The sequence below is a fragment of the Chinchilla lanigera genome, unplaced genomic scaffold (assembly GCF_000276665.1).
Source record: "Chinchilla lanigera isolate Chin_1 unplaced genomic scaffold, ChiLan1.0 scaffold00028, whole genome shotgun sequence".
NCBI classification, from domain to species: Eukaryota; Metazoa; Chordata; class Mammalia; order Rodentia; family Chinchillidae; genus Chinchilla; species Chinchilla lanigera.
In genome coordinates, this window is record NW_004955429.1 from 12,926,229 (window position 1) to 12,946,652 (window position 20,424).

Here is a 20,424-nt window from a genome sequence, read left to right on the forward strand (position 1 = left end):
CAATGCCGAAGAGAGTCGGTGTGATTAGACCCCCATGCCCTGGGGCTGCTGTGAAGAGAAACTTTCAGTATTTGACTACGAAGCATGTAGTTAACTATGTGCACCTCGTTTGTGAATTCCGTTTATTAAAGAGGTCCCCATCTCTTCCCACTTTGCTGAAAATGGTGTTATCACATGGGTGTTGAATGCTCTCAAATGCTTTTCTTATAAGAAGAGGTTTACATGATTCTCCCCTATCTTATTAATATGCTGATCTATATTGATCACGCTTTTGTTTGTTTGTTTGTTTTGGTTTTTCTCCAGTCCCAGGAATCAAACTCACAACCTTGCGCTTGCCAGGCAGGCGCTGTGCCGCTGAGCTAAATCCCCAGCCCCTTGATCACACTTTGAATGCTCAATCAGTCCTACATGCCTAGTGTAACCCTTACTTGGACATGACATATTATATTTTTGTATGCTGTTGGATTCCATTTCCTAAAATTTTGTTGAGGATTTTTATGCTTGAGGGAGATATTGATCTATCATTTTCCTTTTGGGTAAAGTCTCTTTTACAGTTTGGGATCAGGGTGATGCTGACTCTGGTGGAAGCATTTCCATCTCCATGTTCAGAAAGAGACTGTGTGAATTAATCTTAATTATTCCATAATTATTTGATAGAATCCCTGTAGAGAAGTTGACCTGACCTGGAGTTTTCTTTATAAGGAAATAGTGTGTGACAGATTTAATTTTTTAAGAGCTAAAGGGTTATTCATATTTTTATTTCTTTTTATATTCATTTTGATAAGTTGCATTTTCAAGGGACTTTTTAAGTTCACCTAGGTTGCCCAATTTATTTAGTAGAAAGTTGTTAATAGTGAAGATTTCTAGCACCTTCCTTTAATAGACAAAAAAAAATAAAAGAAGGATATAAAGTATTTAACAACACTATCAAAAACTTGTCCTAATTGATATTTATAGAATAATACAACAAAAAATTGCAGAGTACACATTATTTTCAAATAGTCATGAAACATCCACTGCATATAGACCATATGCTGAACCATGAGACAAGTCTCAAAATGGTATTATATTAGATATTAATAAAGTTCACTCTTTTTCACAGCTATTAAGGTGATTACTATTTAAAAAACAGAAAATAACAAGAGATATCAAGAATGCAGAGAAATCAGAACACATACACTATTGGTGGGAAAGTCAAATAATATGGTCACTCTGAAAACAAACAATTTGGAGGCTCCCTCAAAAAAGTTAAAAGTGCAATTACTACACGATCCAGCAACCCCACTTCTGGGTCTATTTCCAGGACAACTTAAAGCAGGGGGTCCTTAAGAGAACTATTTGTATACTTGGGTTCACAGCCACATTCATCGAAGTCACCAGCTGGACGTGACTGGAGTGTCCATTGGCAGCTCAAAGGATGAAAAAAATGTAGCTTATCCACATGATGGGATATTATTCAGTTTTTTAAAAGAAGAAAATTCTGACACTTGCTCCATTTATGAGCCTTGAGGACATGATGCTAAGTGAAATAAGCCAGTCACAGGACAACTACTACATAACTGCACTTTTCTGAGGTGCGTGGAGTCATCAGATTTTGACAGGTAGAGGGAGAAGGTGGTTTCAAGGGCCAAGGGGAGGGAAGATGGGGAGCTGTTGTCTAAGAGGTGAAGTTTCACTCTGGGAAGATAAAGAAGTTATGGAGGTGAATGGGGTGATTGCTGCAGAACACCATGAACATGCTTAACACCAGTGGTAAGTGGAAACTCTTATGCTGTATGTCTCTTACTATAGTTAAAGAGTCACTTACAGTGGCTCAGTAGTAGAGCATTTGCTTAGCCTGTGTAAAGTCCTGGGTTTAATCCCTAGCACCAGAAGAAAAAAAAAATAGCTATTTTAAAAAAATCTCCCAAATATTTAAAAATCATATAACTCACTTTTAAATAAGAAATGATTACAACAAAGTCACAAGGGAAATAAGAACATTTTGGTTTTTTTTTTCATCTTTTTTTTGAGACAGGGTTTCACTCTGTAGTTCAGGCTGGCCTTGAGCTCACTTTGTAGCCTAGGCTGGTCTTGAACTCGCAATGATCCTCCTGCCTCAGCCTCCCAAGTGCTGGAATTACGGGCATGTGCCACCACGCCCAGCTAATAAGAACATTTTGAATGAAGAAAACACAGCATTTAAAAACTGGAAGGAAGCCAGGAAATGAGCCCTTGGAGGAAAACAATAGCTCCTAGAGTGGCCAACAGTGTGTATGGACTTAACTGGGCCCACAGTGCCCAGACACCGGTGAAGCGCTCTCCCGTGTCTGTGAGGGTGTTTCTGGAGGAGGCAAACACTTGATCTATAGACTGAATAGAGCAGAGAGTCCTCCACAGGTGGGTGGGCCTTGTCTGATCAGTTGAGTGTCTGGGCAGAGCAAAAGCAGGGACCGAGGGGAATGCTTTCTCTCTGACTCTAGGAGGTGGAACATTTATTTTCTTCTGCTCTCAGGCTGAAATTTAAACCATCAATTCTCCTGGTTCTAGGCCTTCAGATTCAGACTGGAACTGTGGCGCCAGCTGTCCTGGGTCTCCAGCCTCCTGACTGCAGGTTAGGGGGCTTCTTAGCCTTCAGAATCCCGTGAGCTAATTCTGTGCAGTCAGTCTCAAGCTCCCTCCCTTCATCCTCCTTTGTATCGACCCCCACACGCAGATGTTCTCCGATTTGCAGTGGTTCTGATATAGGAGATAGGGCGTGGCAGAGCAGGCAGGAGGAAATGAGGGGGAGCTGTCAATTACAAGCTCCCAGGGCAGCCGAGGACCCCCTGTGTGGAACTTCTTGATCTCCCACGAGATGTGGATGGTATACGAGAAGAGTGGCCATCGAGGAAAGCTGCAGTCCTGGGTGAGTTTGCGTGAAACCCCCACACGGCGTTTTTCAGATGTGTGTACTTTTATTTTTGCTTTTACTCTTTTTCTCTTTGTTCGGCCCAGATTTGCTCTGCAGAGCTGGTTTCTTCCACACCCATGCGCCCCGCACTTTTCAAGTAAACTTTCGGCACCATTATTTGCTTGACTCATCCAGTTCTTTGTTCGAGGCAAGAATGGGTCGGTGAGCCATTTCGTTAAAAACCACCCTACAGCGCTTCCACTTAATGATATATCAACTTTAGGGTGGTGAGGAAGCGGTATGCATTCAGGGCGTGCCAAGCTCTAAATTCTGGTCTTTCCTGGAGCTAGCCACATGCAGTATCCTCTCCTGCAACGCGGGCCAGAAGCAGCTCAGCGGGGCAGGCAGTCACCGGGTGCCACTGATACCCTGGGATGAGTTGGGTAAGCTAGGGCGAGGTGTATTACAATGCACATTTAACTTAGACTATTTTCAACTTGTCACAGGTTTATTGGGTATTGGGATGTAACCCCATCATGCATCATCTGAACACATAATCAGGTTGCAAAGGGCAAGGCAGAAGTTGCAATAGCTCATTCAGGTCTCCCATTGGTAACTGAAAGCACCAGGCTGTGAATGCAGGGTTGGGCTCTAGGGTCAGGTGCATGCATCTTGACCGATGCTGGTGCCCTCTGACTTTGTCAGTGCCGGGAGAGGAAGGGACCAGGCTTCTATTGTGGTGCTCCGAGAGAAGGATTTGGATCAGTGGATACAGCCAACCTATGGAAAGGCAGATTCTGGATGGACATAGGACAGAGGGAGTGGATGGGCTGCCTGAATGGTGTGGTACTGGGAAATACACTTTGATCTTAGTCCTCCTGTCTGGCGCATAACTCCTACTCTCTCTGGTGTCTTTGAAGTGATGGACGTGTATTTGTACACTAGTGAGTTGACTGACAGCTGGCAGCCCCTGGGGGCTCAGGGTGGGGCTGGTTCAGGAAGGACCAAGGTGGGATGAGAGAACTGGGACTTTCAGCCCACCCCTGGGTTCTGGGGAGGGGACAGGGTGAAGGTTGGGTTGATCACCAACATCCACTGATGAATGGAATCTCCATAAAACCCAACATGACTAGGAGGGCTCCAGGGAGGGAAGCATCCAGGGAGGGCTTGGAAGCCCACACCCTTCTCCAATCTAGCCTCATGCATCTCTTCTCTGCATCCTTTGTAACAATCTAACGAACCACCAAAATGTTCCCTATGTTCTATGAGCCACTCTAGCAAATGAGCTGAACCCAAAGAGGGGGTTCCCAGGACCCCCCCCCAAGAGGGGGTTCCCTTTCTATTATAGCCAGTGGATCAGAAAAGCACAGTGAAATCAACTTGGGATTTGCAGTCATCATGGGGTGTGGGGGGACTGTCTTGGGGACTGAGCCCTCAACCTGTAGTCTCTTATGCAGTCTTGAGGTAGGCAGCATTGGAACAGGATTGGATCAGCATTTTGGGGACCAAATGGAGCACCCTGCCCACAGCCAGGGTCAGCAGTGTGTTGTGAGACTGTGAACATATTCTGAGTTTGAGTTTGTGTTTTCTAGAGATGGTAATGAATCCTGTGTCCCTGGGGATGCTCAACATCGAGGTCAGACAATAATTTTACTCACAGCCAATCCTATAATTCATTTTACATTCAAACCAGGTATTTAGTGGAGCAGACATTATCGTGATCATCCTAATATATCACATTTTAAAAAGATGATTATTTTTCATCAGCCATACTTTTCTGGTTGTAGGTCTAAAGACCATGAAGATATTGTAAATAGGAGTGTGATCCATTTTCCTGTCTGCAAAAGATATAATCAAATGAACAGACAAAATCCTCTCATCCTCAGGAATATGGAGGGAATTCTAGATTTGCACCCCCAAGTGGAGGAAGATACACTGGGTCCAAGTCTGGGCCAGGCAGTATGGGACCAAGGGCATGGAACTCAATCTCCCTGGGTCTCAGGGTCATCTCTGAGATGGGAATAATAGTGTCACTGTGCATTTGCTGTGTCTCTTCAAGGACTTTCCCATTGCTATGTCTTATGCTTTGGTTTTTAAGGAGGATAGAAGATCACAGATAGAGGCTGGGTGTAGCTCAGTGGTAGAAGACTTTCACAGCAGGTATAAGGTCCAGGGTTCTTACTGAAAATGACAGAGTACAGGCGGGGTCCAGGTGCTGTGTCCCTTGGACAGGACACTTCAACCTCAGGATCAGAATAAATACAGGAAAAAATTATAATTTCCTTTTTAAGAATATGTTATTGGGAGGTGGGCATGGTGGCGCACAGCTATAGTCCCAGCTACTAGGGAGGCTGAGGCAGAGGGATCATTTGAGCTCAGGAGTTCAGGTCCGGACCAGGCAACATGGTGAAACCTGTCTTAGGAAGAAAGGAAGGAAGGAAGGAAGGAAGGAAGGAAGGAAGGAAGGAAGGAAGGAAGGAAGGAAGGAAGGAAGGAAGGAGGAAAGGAAAGAAGAAGGAAGGAAGGAAAGGAAGGAAGGAAGGAAGGAAAGAAAGAAAGAAAGAAAGAAAGAAAGAAAGAAAGAAAGAAAGAAAGAAAGAAAGAAAGAAAGAAAGAAAGAAAGAAAGAAAGAAAGAAAGAAAAAGAAAAAGACAGAAAGAAAGAAGGAGTTAATTATTGGAAATTTGCAGATCTTGTCAGAGACATGGAATGCTGGGAGAACTGGGCTTTCTTTCTCTAAGAAGCAGGTGGAAAGTCACTTCCTGCCTTGGAGGCTAGTTGTGACCTGTAAAACAAGACTGGTTTTACTTATCTGTGAGAAGGAAAATACATGAGAAAAACCACTGCAACTCTGGAAAGAGTTCATCACTCAGCGGGAGAAGTTGGTGCTGTTTAGTCTGGAAGTAGCCTTGGGACACCTTCGCCCACCTCTACCCCCTGGGATGCCTGCTGGGCTCCCAACACGTCCTGCCTTTACCCCACACCAGGGCCCCTGGTCCTCCTTGTCCCTGGGAAGCACAAGACCCCAGCAGATGCCTGGATCCTCCAGTAGTACCACGCACAGCGTATGCGATTGCTTTTTACTATACACATATAACATATGATAAAATTTAAATTCTGAATGAGGCACTCATAGAGATTAACCACAGTAATGTTAAGTATAACAGTTATTAGAGTGAGAGTTATGTGAGTGTGATCTCTCTCTCTCTGAAATGATTATACTCTACTTACTGTGCATCTTAGCATCCCCAGCATCTGATTTTCTTTCTTTAGAACTTTGACCTCTCCACATAAAGGAAGCACTTCACAGCTTCTCCTGGCAGATCTGAATCTCCAGCGTCACTGCTGGGCCCGTTATAGAGTACAGGATGGGTCATTTGAAGGTGAGCCCTGTGACACCACCACATTGGTGTATTGAATGAAACAGCTGCTTAAATGACAAATGGGGTTGTAGGGTCTGCAGCTTGGATCCGCTGGACAAGGGGATAATTCCTGTCCCAGGTGGGAAGGTGTAAGTTTCCATTATACTACTCAGAACAGCATGTGATGTAAAACTTATCAATTGTTCATCTTTTGAATTTTCCTCTTAGTTCTTTAAGGTCATGGGTGGCCTTGGGTGATTGAAACTTGGAAAGTTAACCTCAGATGAGAGAGGACTACTGTATCCTATCAGAGCTTGCATTCTATCACATGAAATTTCATTTCACTGTTGTTTATCATAAGTAGACATGTTTTTGCCAAAAATGCAAATATTGCACAAAATATGTAAGGCAGAAACAAAGGTTTTCCTATTGTTCCATGCCCCAGATATAGCCTTGTTTGATGGAAGGTCTTCTCCACTAAACTAAATTGAGACTTTTCGTTATTTTTGTTGTTGCTTTATGAGAGAGGGTCTTCTGATGTTGCACAAGCTGGGTTTGAACTGCTGGCCTCCAGCAATCCTCCTGCCTCAGCCTCCCAAGAAGGGACTACAGGTGGGAGCTACCATACCTGGTTCAACCTGAGATATTTTATTCATCTCTGTATTCCCAATGCCGACTATACCATGGCACTCAACAAATATCTACTGAAGAAATAAACAATACACTGATTTCTCTCTTTTTCTTTTCAAAGTCTGCTGGCTGGGCTAACAAATCTCTAAAGCAAATGTTTTCTGTAGATAGTTACTGAAAAGCACTCAAAATCATTTTAATGGCATGATATTTCCTCGAAATGGTAGCATTCATGTAAAATTAGGAAAATACAACAGCGTTCATGTCATAAAGCTGCACTGTAGATTTGAGAGTCAGAGAGCTGGGCATGGTGACACATGCCTGTAATCCTGTCTTCTTGGGGTGCTGAGGCAGGAGGATGAAAGTTTGAGGTTAGCCTGGGCAACTAGCCAGACCCTGTCTCAGAACTGAAGAATGAAAAGGCCTGGTAATATAGTCTCACCACTGTTACATAAATAACTAGATTTGAATGTCAGAGAAAATTTAAAGTGAACCCCATATTCCCTAGGTGTATCACCCTAACAAAACAGCCACTAGTGTATTGGTTCATTGTCTTACCAGTAAGTTCCCTTTTTATAAAACTTTTAGAATTTACACTTAGACTTTAGAATTTATTACTGTTTTTCTGAGGTTGGTGGGGGTGGGCCCAGGGCCTCACCAGTAATAGCTAAATGCTCTACCACTTAAAAGAAAAAATATATATACATAATAATAAAGCAAATATCTCTAGCCCCAAAAGTCAAAGGAGCAACTATTATTATTATTTTTTATTTTAAAGAGAAAAGAACAAAAACAAAATAACAAAAACAAAACAACACAAAATATATATATATTTTATTATTATTATTATTACTATTATTATTATTATACTTAATAGGTATATTTGATGTATTTTCAGTCACAATAGTTTCACACATCTGGAAATTCAGCTAATTTAAGTATCCAGTTCAGCGATTTTCTTGCCTTCCCAGAATGGTACAGCCACCCCACAGTCTACTTTTAGAACCTTGCTATTGTCCCATGACATCTTGCAAACATTAACAATCTTTCTCTCCTGGTCCTACCAACCACTAATCTACCTTCTGTCTCTATGGATGTCCTATTCTGGGCATTTAACATACGTGGATTCGCATGGTACTTATCCTTCTCTTGAGAGCTTTCTTTCATTAAACTCATCCATGCTGTAGCCCATGTCAACACTTCCATTTTTTTTTTGTCAAGTGATACTCGACGATATGGGTTATATGCCATATTATGTACCATCAGTTGATGGCCAACTGAGTTTCATTTTTAGGCTACTAGCAATAATGGTGTTATGAACATTCATGCATACATTTTTGTGCAAATGTATGTTTTTATTTCTGTTTGGCACATATCTAGGAGTAGAATTGCTGGATCCTGTGGTAACTCTGTGTTTAAGTTTTTGAGAAACTATCAAACTGCTTTCCAAAGTAGCTATATCATTTCATATGCCTTCCAGCGATTTATGAAGGGAGGGTACCAATTATCTCTATCCTCACCAATACTTGTTATGGTCTGTCTTTTTCTTTTTTGGTCTTTTTTTCATAGTCACCCTAATAGTTATGTTGTGCTATTGTGGTTTTTATTTGCATTTCCCTGGTGGCTAAGGACATCTTTCCATGTACAGTATTTACATTTATCTCCTTCAGAAGAATGTTTATCAGACCCTTTGCCTGTTTTAATTGGTTTTTTTCTCATTGAGAAATAATTTCTAATCCAATAATTTCAAAAAAATGAAAGAGGGGGAAATGCTTAGAAATGTGCCTGGTGCATGGTAAAAACTTAAGAAATGAAATACTGTATAGAATGGGATCAAGGATATCAGAGAGACCAGTTGTAAGAAGGTTAAACATTACTTCATGACACTATTATTTTACTTACCAAATGTATGTGTAAACTGGATTACACACAAATTGTATTTCTCACTCTCAACCTTACTCCAAAAACTGCAAAACTCACTATTCTGAGGAATTTACTTAGAACATGAATAGGTAGGATGTAGATTACGCCCACGTTCAAGTTTACTGCGTATAGATCTGAGCGTCCTCTCCCCAGTTCTGAGGTCCCCAGGTCTCTAAAACTACTTGTCCATAGTTCCATTTTTCCATAGTGAAACCTGAGCTAAAATGAGCTAAGGCCATTTAAAGTCTACATTTATACCACTTAGTGTGAATATTCACGTTTCAGTGCAGAAAAACCAGCACATTAATAACTGGAAGCTATTCCTAAGCCCACTGGTAATGGAAACGTAAAAGTAGTATCCATGCCTTTTACCTTTCAGACTAACTATTCTGAAACACATCTGGCATCAAAGATTTTCAATAAAGGCTTCCAGACATACACACCAAAGAGTTCTTCAAATCAGCAGAACCAATTTGCACTTCCACCTGCAGCATGGGAGAGTTCGTGGGCCTCAGTCTTTGCCCAGACTTGATACTGTCAGACTTGAAACATTTCTGATCAATGAGAAAAGACAGCTTGTTGTTTCATTTGCATGTCGCTCGTTACTGACAAGGATGAGCAGATTTCCTTCTGCGTATTGGCCATTTGTGTGTCCTCTTCTGGGAACTGTCCATTTACATGGCTTCCCATCTTTCCAGTATTATTTCTTTAGCTCTCCATTTCTGGGGCTCTGAGCATGATACCCCCAAAATATGGCCTATTGTGGCATGCTGAGAAATTAGATCTAAAGGAAATGAAAGATCTCAAGGTTTTGGAAGCTGGCTGAAAATCAAGATCCTTTTAACTTTGTCTTGCTTCCCCCCTCCAACTGCAGAGACTTTTAGAAGGTTCTGTGTGAAGTCTGGACCTGCCAAAGTAGAAACAAACAGCTCTGATCTCTTCCCTGAGCTTTCATGAACTCAGCTCACCCGGCAGGAAGAAAGATGGAAGCCTGTCAACACACCTGCACAGACCTTCCGCTTACAATATTGCCTTCTATTTTGGGCCTGTAAAGAAGCATTTATCAGCCATTGTCTGTTCTGTGGTCCAAGGTGCTTTGTCACTGTGTGTTCTCCAAGCCCGTGGAGCGCCTCTAAGAATCATTTGCTGTTCCCATGACATTCCTCATTGTCCCCTCCCCTGCACAGAAAGGGTTATATAAGTTTCTGAGTCACATTTCTCCCATGCTGGGAGTTTTCCTCTTTTGCACACTGATAAAGTTGCCTTCCTTTTCTATTTAATCTGTCTATTGTCAGTTCCTTCCAGGGAACCTTGCGAAGGTGGTGATGGTATATGTGGGGAGGGGGTGGTGGTGGTGATCCTTTATCCTTTATCAATACCATACTCAAGTAAGTTCATTTTTAATTTCCCTGCTTCTCTCCCCTCCCCTTTCCACCTTTTCCCTTCCTTCCCCTATTCTTCTACCTTTCCCCAGATAACGGTAGGAGAGAAATTCAGAGAATTCTAGTCAGGATGACTTCTGCATTTCTCAGTACAAGTATTCAGGGTCCATCATATAAAAAGTGCCAGGCACAGTGGCACATGCCCATAACCCCAGCACTTTGGGAGACTGAGGCGGGAGGATCATAAGTTCAAGTTCTGCCTGGGCAACTTAGTGAGGCCCTACTTCAAAATAAACAATAAAATAGGCTGAGTGCCTTGCTCAGAGGCAGTGCATGTGTGAGACTGATCCGCAGATCCCCACATACACACGAGCTCACACACACATGCAGGGAAAGGTTTTTCTCTTCTCACCAACTGATTAAAATTTGAGTTCATTAAAGTTTCAGATGGATGCAGAACCCCCAAAACTAAGTATTCAGCCAAACCAGGTTATTCCAGTGTAACACAGCCTAGTGTGTAAATACGTAGCTATTCTTAATCATTTAGCTCAACCTACCTGACTGACCATTTCAATGATTAACTTTAAAGGCAGTTTCTTGGGCTGCAAGGGAGGCTGGATGGAGCACCTCACAGGAAGTCATCTGCCCACTGACTGGAAGTCTCAGATGAAGGGCAGCCTGAAAGCTGTGAGTCTGGCAGAAGGAAATACTATGGCTTTGTCCTTCAGTGAAAGCGGAGGAAAATTTGGGAAACCGGAAGTTCCTTTTAACCATTGTATTGGTGAGGTTGTGGGCGAGATGACATTTTCTTGGCATGTGGCCTATTGCTACGTGCGAACTTTTACGTATGTGTAACATACACTCCGTGGTTTACATGCTCACCTGGAATGAAAGGTACACTCAGAAGAATGACATAAATAGAATATTCTGGTCCTATCATTTTTGGGGAACTGGAGATTGAACTCAGAGCCTTGTGCATACTAAGCACATTCTCTGCCACTGTACCGTACACCAGCTTTTCTGGTCGCATTTTTGTTTCTTGAAAAATGTGAATAATTTTAATGTGAAGGATATATTTATTACTGTGTATTATGCAAATTAATGAGTTTCATTGAGCAGATTTGTACGTGTGTAATACACTCAGATCGTTCCTCTCTATTCCTTCCTATTCTCTAATAGCTCCCCCTTTTACTTACATCTCATACATCTCGCTTTCTCTGTCTGACTTCGCATATGAGAGAAAACATGATATTTGTCTTTCTGAGTTTGGATTATTTCACTTAACATGATGATCTGCAGTTCCAGTCATTTCTCTGTAAATTTACAGGATTTCATTTTTCTTTAGGGCTGAAATATATATATATATTCATTTACCTATGGAGGGCAGCTACAGTAATTCCATAGTTTAGCTATTGTGAGTTGGGGTACAGGGAACATGGGTATGCAGGTATCTAAAGTATGCTGACTTTAATTCTTTCAAGAAGATACTGAGGCGTGGTTATTATGTCAGCTTTTCAATCACTGAGCTAAAACATCCAACACCTGTAACTTAAAGGAGATGGTTATTGGGCTCATGGCTTTGGAAGTTTCAGCCCATGGTCAGCAGGCTCCAAGGCAGAAATGGCCTGGGAGAAGGGCCCGGCATGGAAAAAGCTGCCCACCCCACGGAGGACAGGAAGCAGAGAGAGAGGGGAGGAACTGGGGACAAGGAGACACCCTTCCAGATCACACCTCAGTGATCCACCACTTCCAACCAAGCCCCGTTTCTGAACAACACAGCCAGCTGTGAACTCTTTGGTGGACCAATCCACTGTGCTCCATGATCCAGTCACCTTCCAAATGCTCCTCCTCTGAACAGGACACTTTGAGGGGACATTTTAGACCTAAACCATAATAAGTGGTATAGCTAGGTCAAATGGTGTCTCTGTGTTTAGTTTTTTTTTTTTGAAGAACCTCCATTCTAATTCCCACAGGGCAGTACTAATTTAGATCCTCACCAACAGAGGTGCAGGACCTCTACAATGAAAAAGAAATTTAAAATTTTTCAAAAATCTTTATTAGTACATATTTGTAGTACATAATGTTTACAGTCCTTGTGTGGACCTTGTACATGTACAGAACATCTTTTTTTTAAAGACAGGGTCTCACTGTGTAGTTTAGGCTGACCTGGACTTAGTATGTAGTCCAGGTTGATCTTGAATTCATGGTGATCCTCCTGCCACAGCCTCCTGAATGCTGGGATTACAGGTGTGCACCACCACACCTGGCTATGTACATAACATCTTAATTCCTTTCATCCTTTTCCAGCTTCCTCCCTCTCCCTCCATTTCTTGATTCCCATCCCTTTTGCAAAAGATCTATCTTCCTACTTCCCATTGTCTCTCTTTAAGTTTTCTCTTCATACTTTGGGTTCTTCATCTAAAGGAAACCATGGGATATTTAAGTTTGTAAGTCTGATTTATTTCACTCAGCATTATGGCCTCAAGGTGCATCCATTTTCCTAAAAATGCTCGGTATCTTTCTTTATGACAGAGTAGTATTCCACTGTATATAAATAACACATTTTCTCTATCCATTCATCTGTTGATGGCCATATAGGCTGCTTCCAAGATTTAGCTATTATGAATTGTGCTGCTATAAACACGGGTGTGCAGGGATCACTGCTATAGGATGTCTTTGACTCTTTCAGGAAGATACCTAGATGGGAGTGGCTGGGCCAGATTAGTTTTTGAGGAATCTCCACACTGCTTTTCATAGTGGTTGCCCAGGCTGACCTGGAACTCATGGGCTGAGTCAATCCTGTCCCCCAAGTAGCTGGGATGGCAGGAGTGTGCCACTGCCCCCATCTGCTATCCCATCTTAATTAGAATGAGAGTGGCTCCTCACATGAGAAGAGTCCTTCATTGTTACCAACGGCTTTCCCACTAAATATAGCCTTTGACAAGCTCAGCATCCCCTGTGAGGTGGACACTGTGGGCTTCATTTTCAATCCGGAAAATGTAGGAAGTGGTTTTTATTTAGTTCACCTAAGGGCCAGTTCTGAGGCAGAGGAGGCGGGTAGAGGGTAAGTTATAGGTGGATCTTCAGTAGAGACCACACCCTGGGCCCACTGGATTGGCGGTAGTGGGCATGATTAAAGCTGGCTGGGAAACGTAGGGAGTTCTGTGGACTGTGGCAAAGTGAAAGACCACAAACCTTTCTTTAAAAAGTAGCTGCCATCCAGGTGTATTGGCACACACCTGTAATCCCAGATACTCAGGAGGCTGAGGCAGGAGGATCACATATTTGAGGCAATTTAGCAAGACCTGGTCTCTAAATTGAAATTTTCAAATGGCTGGGGATATAGCTCAGTGTGAAGTACCTGGGTTCAACCCTCAATACTATCAGTCATTTTCAGTCTATCATGTGGGAATATTGGCCTGGTGTTGCCAGTTTCTGACTTTTCAAGAGAATTTATACACCCAGATTATTCATAAATACCCTGAGCTTTAAATGTCAGCAAACAATTCAAATCAAATCTGAATAGGTGCTTTTGTCTCATAATAAATGGTAGGAATAGGGGATTCACAGCAGTGAATATCAAAACACAGTCTTGTGAAAACTGCCAAGCACTCTGTGTATATTAATCAAATCTCTGTGAGTGAGATTCTGTGAGGATCTCCTTCGTGCAGGTGAAAATGTGACTCGGCGGCTCTCTCAGGGCCATCCAGCCAGATGGGAACAGAGCCAGGACTGGGTCAGCTTTTGCAGGACGCCAATGTGAGCAGTGTCCAGGGGTGGAGACTCTAGAGAACTTTAAAACTACTCAAATGGACTCAAGGTTGTATTATTCCCACGCACAGGCAAAATCAAATAATGTCAGGGGGAAAATACACATTTCCTGTACATATATCTAAGTTCTAAAGAAATAGCTCTGGGCTCTGGTAAGATTTTTTTTGTTTAATAATCTTTTAAAAATTTATGGTAACATATATAAAAAATTTACCATCTTAATAATGTTGAAGCATATAGCTCAGTATTATTCAATGTATTCGCTTTGTATTCCAACCAATTCCTGACTTTATCTCTCCAAGCTGAAACTCTGGGTCCATTACATAATGGCTCCTCATCGCCTCCCCTAGCCTCTAGCAACACAAGTCTACTTTCTGTCTCTCTGAATTGGCCACTGTAGGAAGCTCATATAGGTGGAATCATGGAGAAGCTCTCCCTTTGTTCCATGTTGTAGCATGTGGTAGAATTTCCTTCCTTTTCCAAGCTGAATAATATTCCATTGTGTGACCGTAGCACATATTGCTCACCCATTTATGGAGGCAGACTTGTTTTGTTTCTAGCATGTGGGTGTGCAGAGATCTTGCTTTCAGTTCTTTGGGGTATCTTCCTGGAAGCAGGACTGCTGGATCATGTGGCAATGCAAGATTTAATTTCTGAGGAGCTGCCCTACTTTTTCCACACTTCTGGTATCCGTGCAGTTTTCCCAACCTCTCCTCATCCTCACCAGCACTTGTTTTCTGTGTGAGGTGTAATCTCATTTGGGTTTTGATTTGCATTTCCCTGTTCTATAAGACCACTTGTCATCTTCATCTGGTTTAAATTTTACAAAATGAGACAGGGTATGGACTGCGAGGGGTAATAGTTTGGTTTGGTAAGTGCAAATCTTACTGAATTTTCATATCAGCTTTAAAATTCCTTCTCTTTTCATTGTTATTCATCCTAATGACTTAATGGTTAGTATATTTGCGTGTTATTCATAGTTGTAACATGTAGGTGGGAAATTTCTTGAAAATTACATTAATGTATTTTTAATCCGTGAATTCTTTTGGCTATAGTAATTTTTTATTTAAAAATGTTGCTCGCTAATCCCAGCATTCTGGAGGCAGAGGCAGGAGGATCGCTGTGAGTTCCAGGCCAGCCTGGGCTACATGGTGACTTTAAGGCCAGCCTGGAATACACAGCAAGACCCTGTCTCAAAAAAACAAAAACCAGTAACAAGATTTTGCTGGCTTGCTTTTATATAGAAGGTTCAATAAAACAATTAAATGGTGTTTTCCTAGACATTGTTATATTGCATCTAATGTTACTGAAAAAAAATGTTTGTGTTGTAAAAGAGGAGTGTTCAAAAATCATGGTTCCAAGGGCCAAACTGGCTGGGTGGAGCACTAAGGTGAGATGTCCCCGCGCGTGTGCAGGTAAGAGGAGACGGGTGCTGGCGTGATAAACAGAGAGATCTTGCAGGTCCCAGGACCAGAGGAAGGCATCTGCATGCTCTGTCACAGGCTCCCAGAAGGCTCTGGAGGGCTAGTGAGGGAAGCACCGTGACTCCTGTTGACCACTCTGGTACCAGTGTGCTGGCAGAGGTGACAGAAATGTGTCAGACAGTGTTCTCCAGGGAAGAAGAACCAATGGCGCGCGCACACACACACACACACACACACACACACACACACACACACACGTATTTATTTACTTGTTTATTATGGGAATTTGCTCACATAACTGTGGAGGCTGACAAGTCCCACCATCTGTCACCAGCAAGCAGGAAAGCAGGAAAGCTGTAGCATCCAGCAGTTCAAGGCCGAGCCAACAGTGTTCACTTGCAGCCAGATCTGAAGGCCCGGGGGTGCGGTGAGGGGCCTGGTACATATGTCTCAGAGTCCGGAGGCCTGGAGTCAGGAGTTCTGGTATCCAAGGCAGGAGAAGACAGATGGCCTGGCTCCAGCAGAGCGAATTTGCTCTTCTTCTCCCTCTTTGTTCTATTCAGGCCTTGAACGCATTAGACAATGCATTAGGTGATACTGGTGCAGGTAGATCATCTTCACCCGGCACAGATTCAAAACCTCTTCTACTGAGAAATGCTTGCAGACACAAAGAATGATGATTTCCCAGCTGTCTGCACATCCCAGAACCTCAACAAGTTGATACGAAAACGAATCCTTGAAAATGTGGACCATGTGAGCTGACGAGCAGGCTGGGGCAGTTCTGGATCTCTGAGGACTCCTGAGTGCCCAGCCAGGGCTGCAGTGGGCAGCTGGGCAGCTCACATGTGCCTGGACTTCGGTGCTGCTAGCGAGCTGCAATGCTTACTCCACAGCCATCTCTGGAGTGACACCCGCGGAGAAGAGGGTGTGGGCAGGGGAGTCCAGGGGCTGCAGCAAATGCCCACCAGTCCTGGCACAGTCTAAATATGGCAAGTGTGAGAAAACTGTCCCCGGTGAGAGCGAGTGCAAATACAAAACACGGATCCCACGGCGGGCAGCGTGTCTGGGCACCGATAAACAGCAGCAATTTCTGTAATGAAGTGGTGCCATTATTTTAAGCATGATAAGGTTCTAGAAGGGACTTTGCCAAGGCAGAAGCTATTCTACCACTGCCAGTCTTTTCCTTCCTTTGTATTTCCCACCAAGCTGAGGTTTCCGGCTCAGAGGTCCAGAGTGGGCGTCCCTGTTTCCAGGGACCATGACCAAAACTTCAGGATAAGGGTAGGGGTGCAGCTCATTGGTACAGCACTTGCCTGGTATGTGCACACTAAGGCTTTGGGTTTGATCACAGTACCAAAACAAAGCAAAACAAACACATACGCACAAAAGCAAACCAATAGGGTACTCAGTGAGGAAACCACCACCACTGCTGCGATACTACATGCGAGGGCCACAGTGTGGGGTCCAGAGAGGCAGGACTGAGCTTGGGGCTGTTCTGAAATGCAAACACCTGCTCCACAGATAAAGGAACAATACATAAATTACAAGGGGGAGAGAGAGCTATTTCCATCAATTGCAAGGTGTGAACCTTGCCTGGATCCTGATTTTTTTTTTTTTTTTTTTGAGACACGGTCTCACTATGCAGTTCAGTTTGGCCTTGGACTCACTATGTAGCCCAGGCTGCCCTTGTACTTGCAGCAACTCTCCTACCTCAGCTTCCCGAGTGCTAGGATTACAGGTGTGTGCCACACCCTGCATGGATCCTGATTCTTCCTGAGACAGGTCTCGCTTTGTTTCCCAGGTTGACCACAAACTCTTGGGTTCCAGGGATCTTCTGGATTTGGCTTCCCAAGGAGCTGGGACTACACCCCTGGTGATTTGGATTCTTAACACATAAACCAAAAAATAAATCAGGGCATTTCTGAGACAGTGGAAATTAGAATTCTATCCATATATTTCATGACTAGGGAATTACTGTTAACTATTTTAGGTATAATCAATACAGATGAAATGATAGGATGTCTTCGGTTTCTTTCAAAACAAGAGGGGGTAGAAGTCATCTATAGAAGGAACAGAACTGGCTTGGATTGTGGCCACAGGACTGGACAGTCATGAGGGCTTTGGTATACTCCCCTCTCTGATTTTATGACCGAGGTCTCCATTGTAAAATGATTTTTAAAAATTACTACATTGTGACAAAAACCTGGTGCATAGGCTCCAACTTGACAGCACCCTACAGGAAAAAGTTAATTGCCTCTTTTCATTTATTTTTGTTTTTCTTTTGAGACAGGGACTTGCTATGTAGTACAGGCTGGGCTGGGGCATGCTAAATACAGTCCCCCAGGCTGGCCTTGAATGTGGGGTGATCCTCTTGTCTCAGCCTCCTGAGTGCAGGGATTATAGGCATGTGCCACTATGCCTGGCTTTAAGATGCTCCAAGTCCATATATGCGAAAGAAAGGGCCAGATTAGCGTGGTGGTATCTTAGACACTGGCTGTGCTGGGGCCTCCTCACACCAAAGGCCCTGAAGGCAGGCCTGAGCCTTGAGGCTTTAGCAGGAATGTCATATCAGTGTAACTGGATGTCAACCCTTTGTTTCCTTATATTTATTTTATGCCCCTACTTCTAGTTTGGCAACTGATACTGACTTTTACTTACAGAAGCAGCGAAGTTTGCTTCTTATATAAATATGTGTAAACACTTTGCTTTGAAGACAAGCAAGAAATGACAGTACAGGTGGCAGTCAGATATTGTAAAAGAAAAATGTTTTAGGGTGCTAGGAAATGACAGAAGTTTGGGAGACACTGATAATCTGTTCCAGGAAGTGTTTCCTAATTGATCTGGTAGACAACCATCTCACACAGATTGTCTCTCCTGTCCCTGAAGGACGTCATGCCTGGCCTAATGGTCTGCTCGGGCCACACCCCTGTCCCCTCCTACCTCCTTGCGTGTCACCCAAAGCCCCAATGCCCAGAGAAAGGGCCCCAATGGAAGGGTGCGGTGCAGAAACACCTCACAGACAAGTGGGGAGCGGCTCCCACCCACAGCCCCACACACAGTTCCTGACCAGGTCTGTAGGTGGCCGAGGTCAAGGGAGGGAGATATGTTTAAGGACAACGTAAAGCATGAAATCTCAAATAGGAAAACATTTTCCCATTAAATGGCTGTTTTCTGCTGGGGAAAATGCCCTCATTACCTCAAAGCAGCCACTGAGGCAGCCCAGCAAGCTGTGTCCATTCAAGTGTGTTACATTAGGCCTGTTGGTGTGCTTTATTTAATCTGTGTACTTTTTTTGAGATGGTTATAGATTAACATACAGTTGTAAGAAATAATACAGAGCATGCCCAGGTACCCTTACTTTGTTCTCCTAGTAGTTTTGCAACCCCAGGGAGTTGGCACTGATGCAGTCAAGGTTTGGGGCATTTCCACCCCCCCCCAGATGTCACGCACCCCATCACTCACCCCTGGCAATCACTCATCTAGTCCTTCTTTCTGTAATTTTGTAATTTTGATTCAGGCATGTTCTATACAAAATTATGTAGGATGGAACTTTGTCTTGCTACAGTGAAATCCCCTAGAACTAACTTTACAAAGAAAAAAAGTCTGAGTTCATCCTTGGAGCCCTGTACCTGCAGTTACTCAGTTCTTCCAAGGACTTTTGGGTGAATGGCTGGTGGCCGTGGCAGGAGTATTTGTCAGGAGGAGTTGCATATTGAGTCAGGAAGCAGAGAAACTGGGGTCCTCCAACCCCAGAGGTCAAACCCCGCTGACCTAAGGCCTCTCACGAGTCCACCCCTTAAAGGTCCACAGCACTTTCAAACGTCACCACACTGAGGACCATGCCTCTTGGATGACACTCGAACCACACAAACCAGAGCCCTCTTTGCCTTCCCATCCAGCACATCTCCCTGGAGTTTATTTCTTTTTATTCCTGGACCGTATTTCACGGCGTGAGTGTGCCGTGTTCACCATCCCCTACTGCAGGACCCGGGTGCTGCCTCCAGTTTTGGTTCATTACGAATCTTATGTACAGGGATTGAGATGAATATTGAGCTTTCATTTCTCTGGTACAAATCTCTAAGAGGGTGTCTGTTTTTAAATACATTAGTTGCTATCATTTACAGCCAAGATGTTTCAACTAAAAATTCGAGGTTGTCCACTTCTCCTCAATAATCACAAGATTTGGAAAGACAGGGCTATGGAGACTCCTGATCCTAACGGACCAGAGGTCCAGGACTCTATTGCCACACAGGGTCTCTCCTACTTATTTACTTAGCTGTCCGGCAAGGGATCCACACACTTACATTTGCTTAGATAGGCATAGCATGACTTCAGGTCTACTCAAGGGTACACTCCTAGAAAACACCCCCTCCTAGAGCACCTGGTGGCATACAGACCCACCCACCCCCAGCTTCCAGCTCTGGGACCTCTAAAGCTGTTTCTCCCAACACATATATCCCTGGTGTAGGGCCCACAGGCTTTTGAGGGTGACTCCAAAACATCCCCCACTGCATCCTGAAGTCGCTTGGGGCCAGAAGATGGGGTTATACCCACGTGCGCCTTCTGAAGGGCAGTGTTTCTCTGTGACCAGTCCCGGGACCAGCTCAACCAAACCGCCTTGCTGAGCCTGACTGAAAATTAGCTTCCCCTTCCTGTGCGCTCATAGCACCTCTGCGTGCCTTACTGGCTACGAGTTCCCACACACTTCCGGTCCTCGGCGCCCAATGGCCTCGTGCGCCCTCGCCTGCACCTTCGCTGACCTCTTCCCCCTACGCTGAAGGCTTTCCTGCAAAACTAGATGAATACTTTAGAGGCCCTGAGAAGCACATCTTAGCTGCAATTCGTGACAGAGACAGCTACAAACCACAGAGCCCTTACTACGTACCCTAAGATCCTCAGTTTGTCTCCCCACAGCTGAATTCAGCCAAGCTGCACGTTCCTATGCGCAGGGGTGGGTGGTGGGTGGGGGGCGCTGTTGCCCTAAATCTGACCTTTGGGGTGATTCCCTTAGGGCTTTTGGATAACATAAGTTCAGTGATCAAAGCCCCCCCCCCCCCCCC

The 20,424-nt window shown here is 43.8% G+C and overlaps 1 protein-coding gene and 1 long non-coding RNA gene across 2 annotated transcripts in view; one reads left to right on the forward strand and one right to left on the reverse strand.

Moving 5' to 3' along the window:
- Positions 1–20,424, forward strand: part of Nup210 (nucleoporin 210kDa) — a 133,877-nt gene that overhangs the window by 18,286 nt on the left and 95,167 nt on the right. The window lies entirely within an intron of this gene.
- On the reverse strand, positions 15,623–17,680 carry LOC102006486. The gene is made up of 2 exons (XR_261327.2): positions 17,075–17,680; positions 15,623–16,454 (listed from the first exon to the last, which is right to left on the reverse strand). It is a non-coding gene; the product is annotated as an uncharacterized LOC102006486 (long non-coding RNA).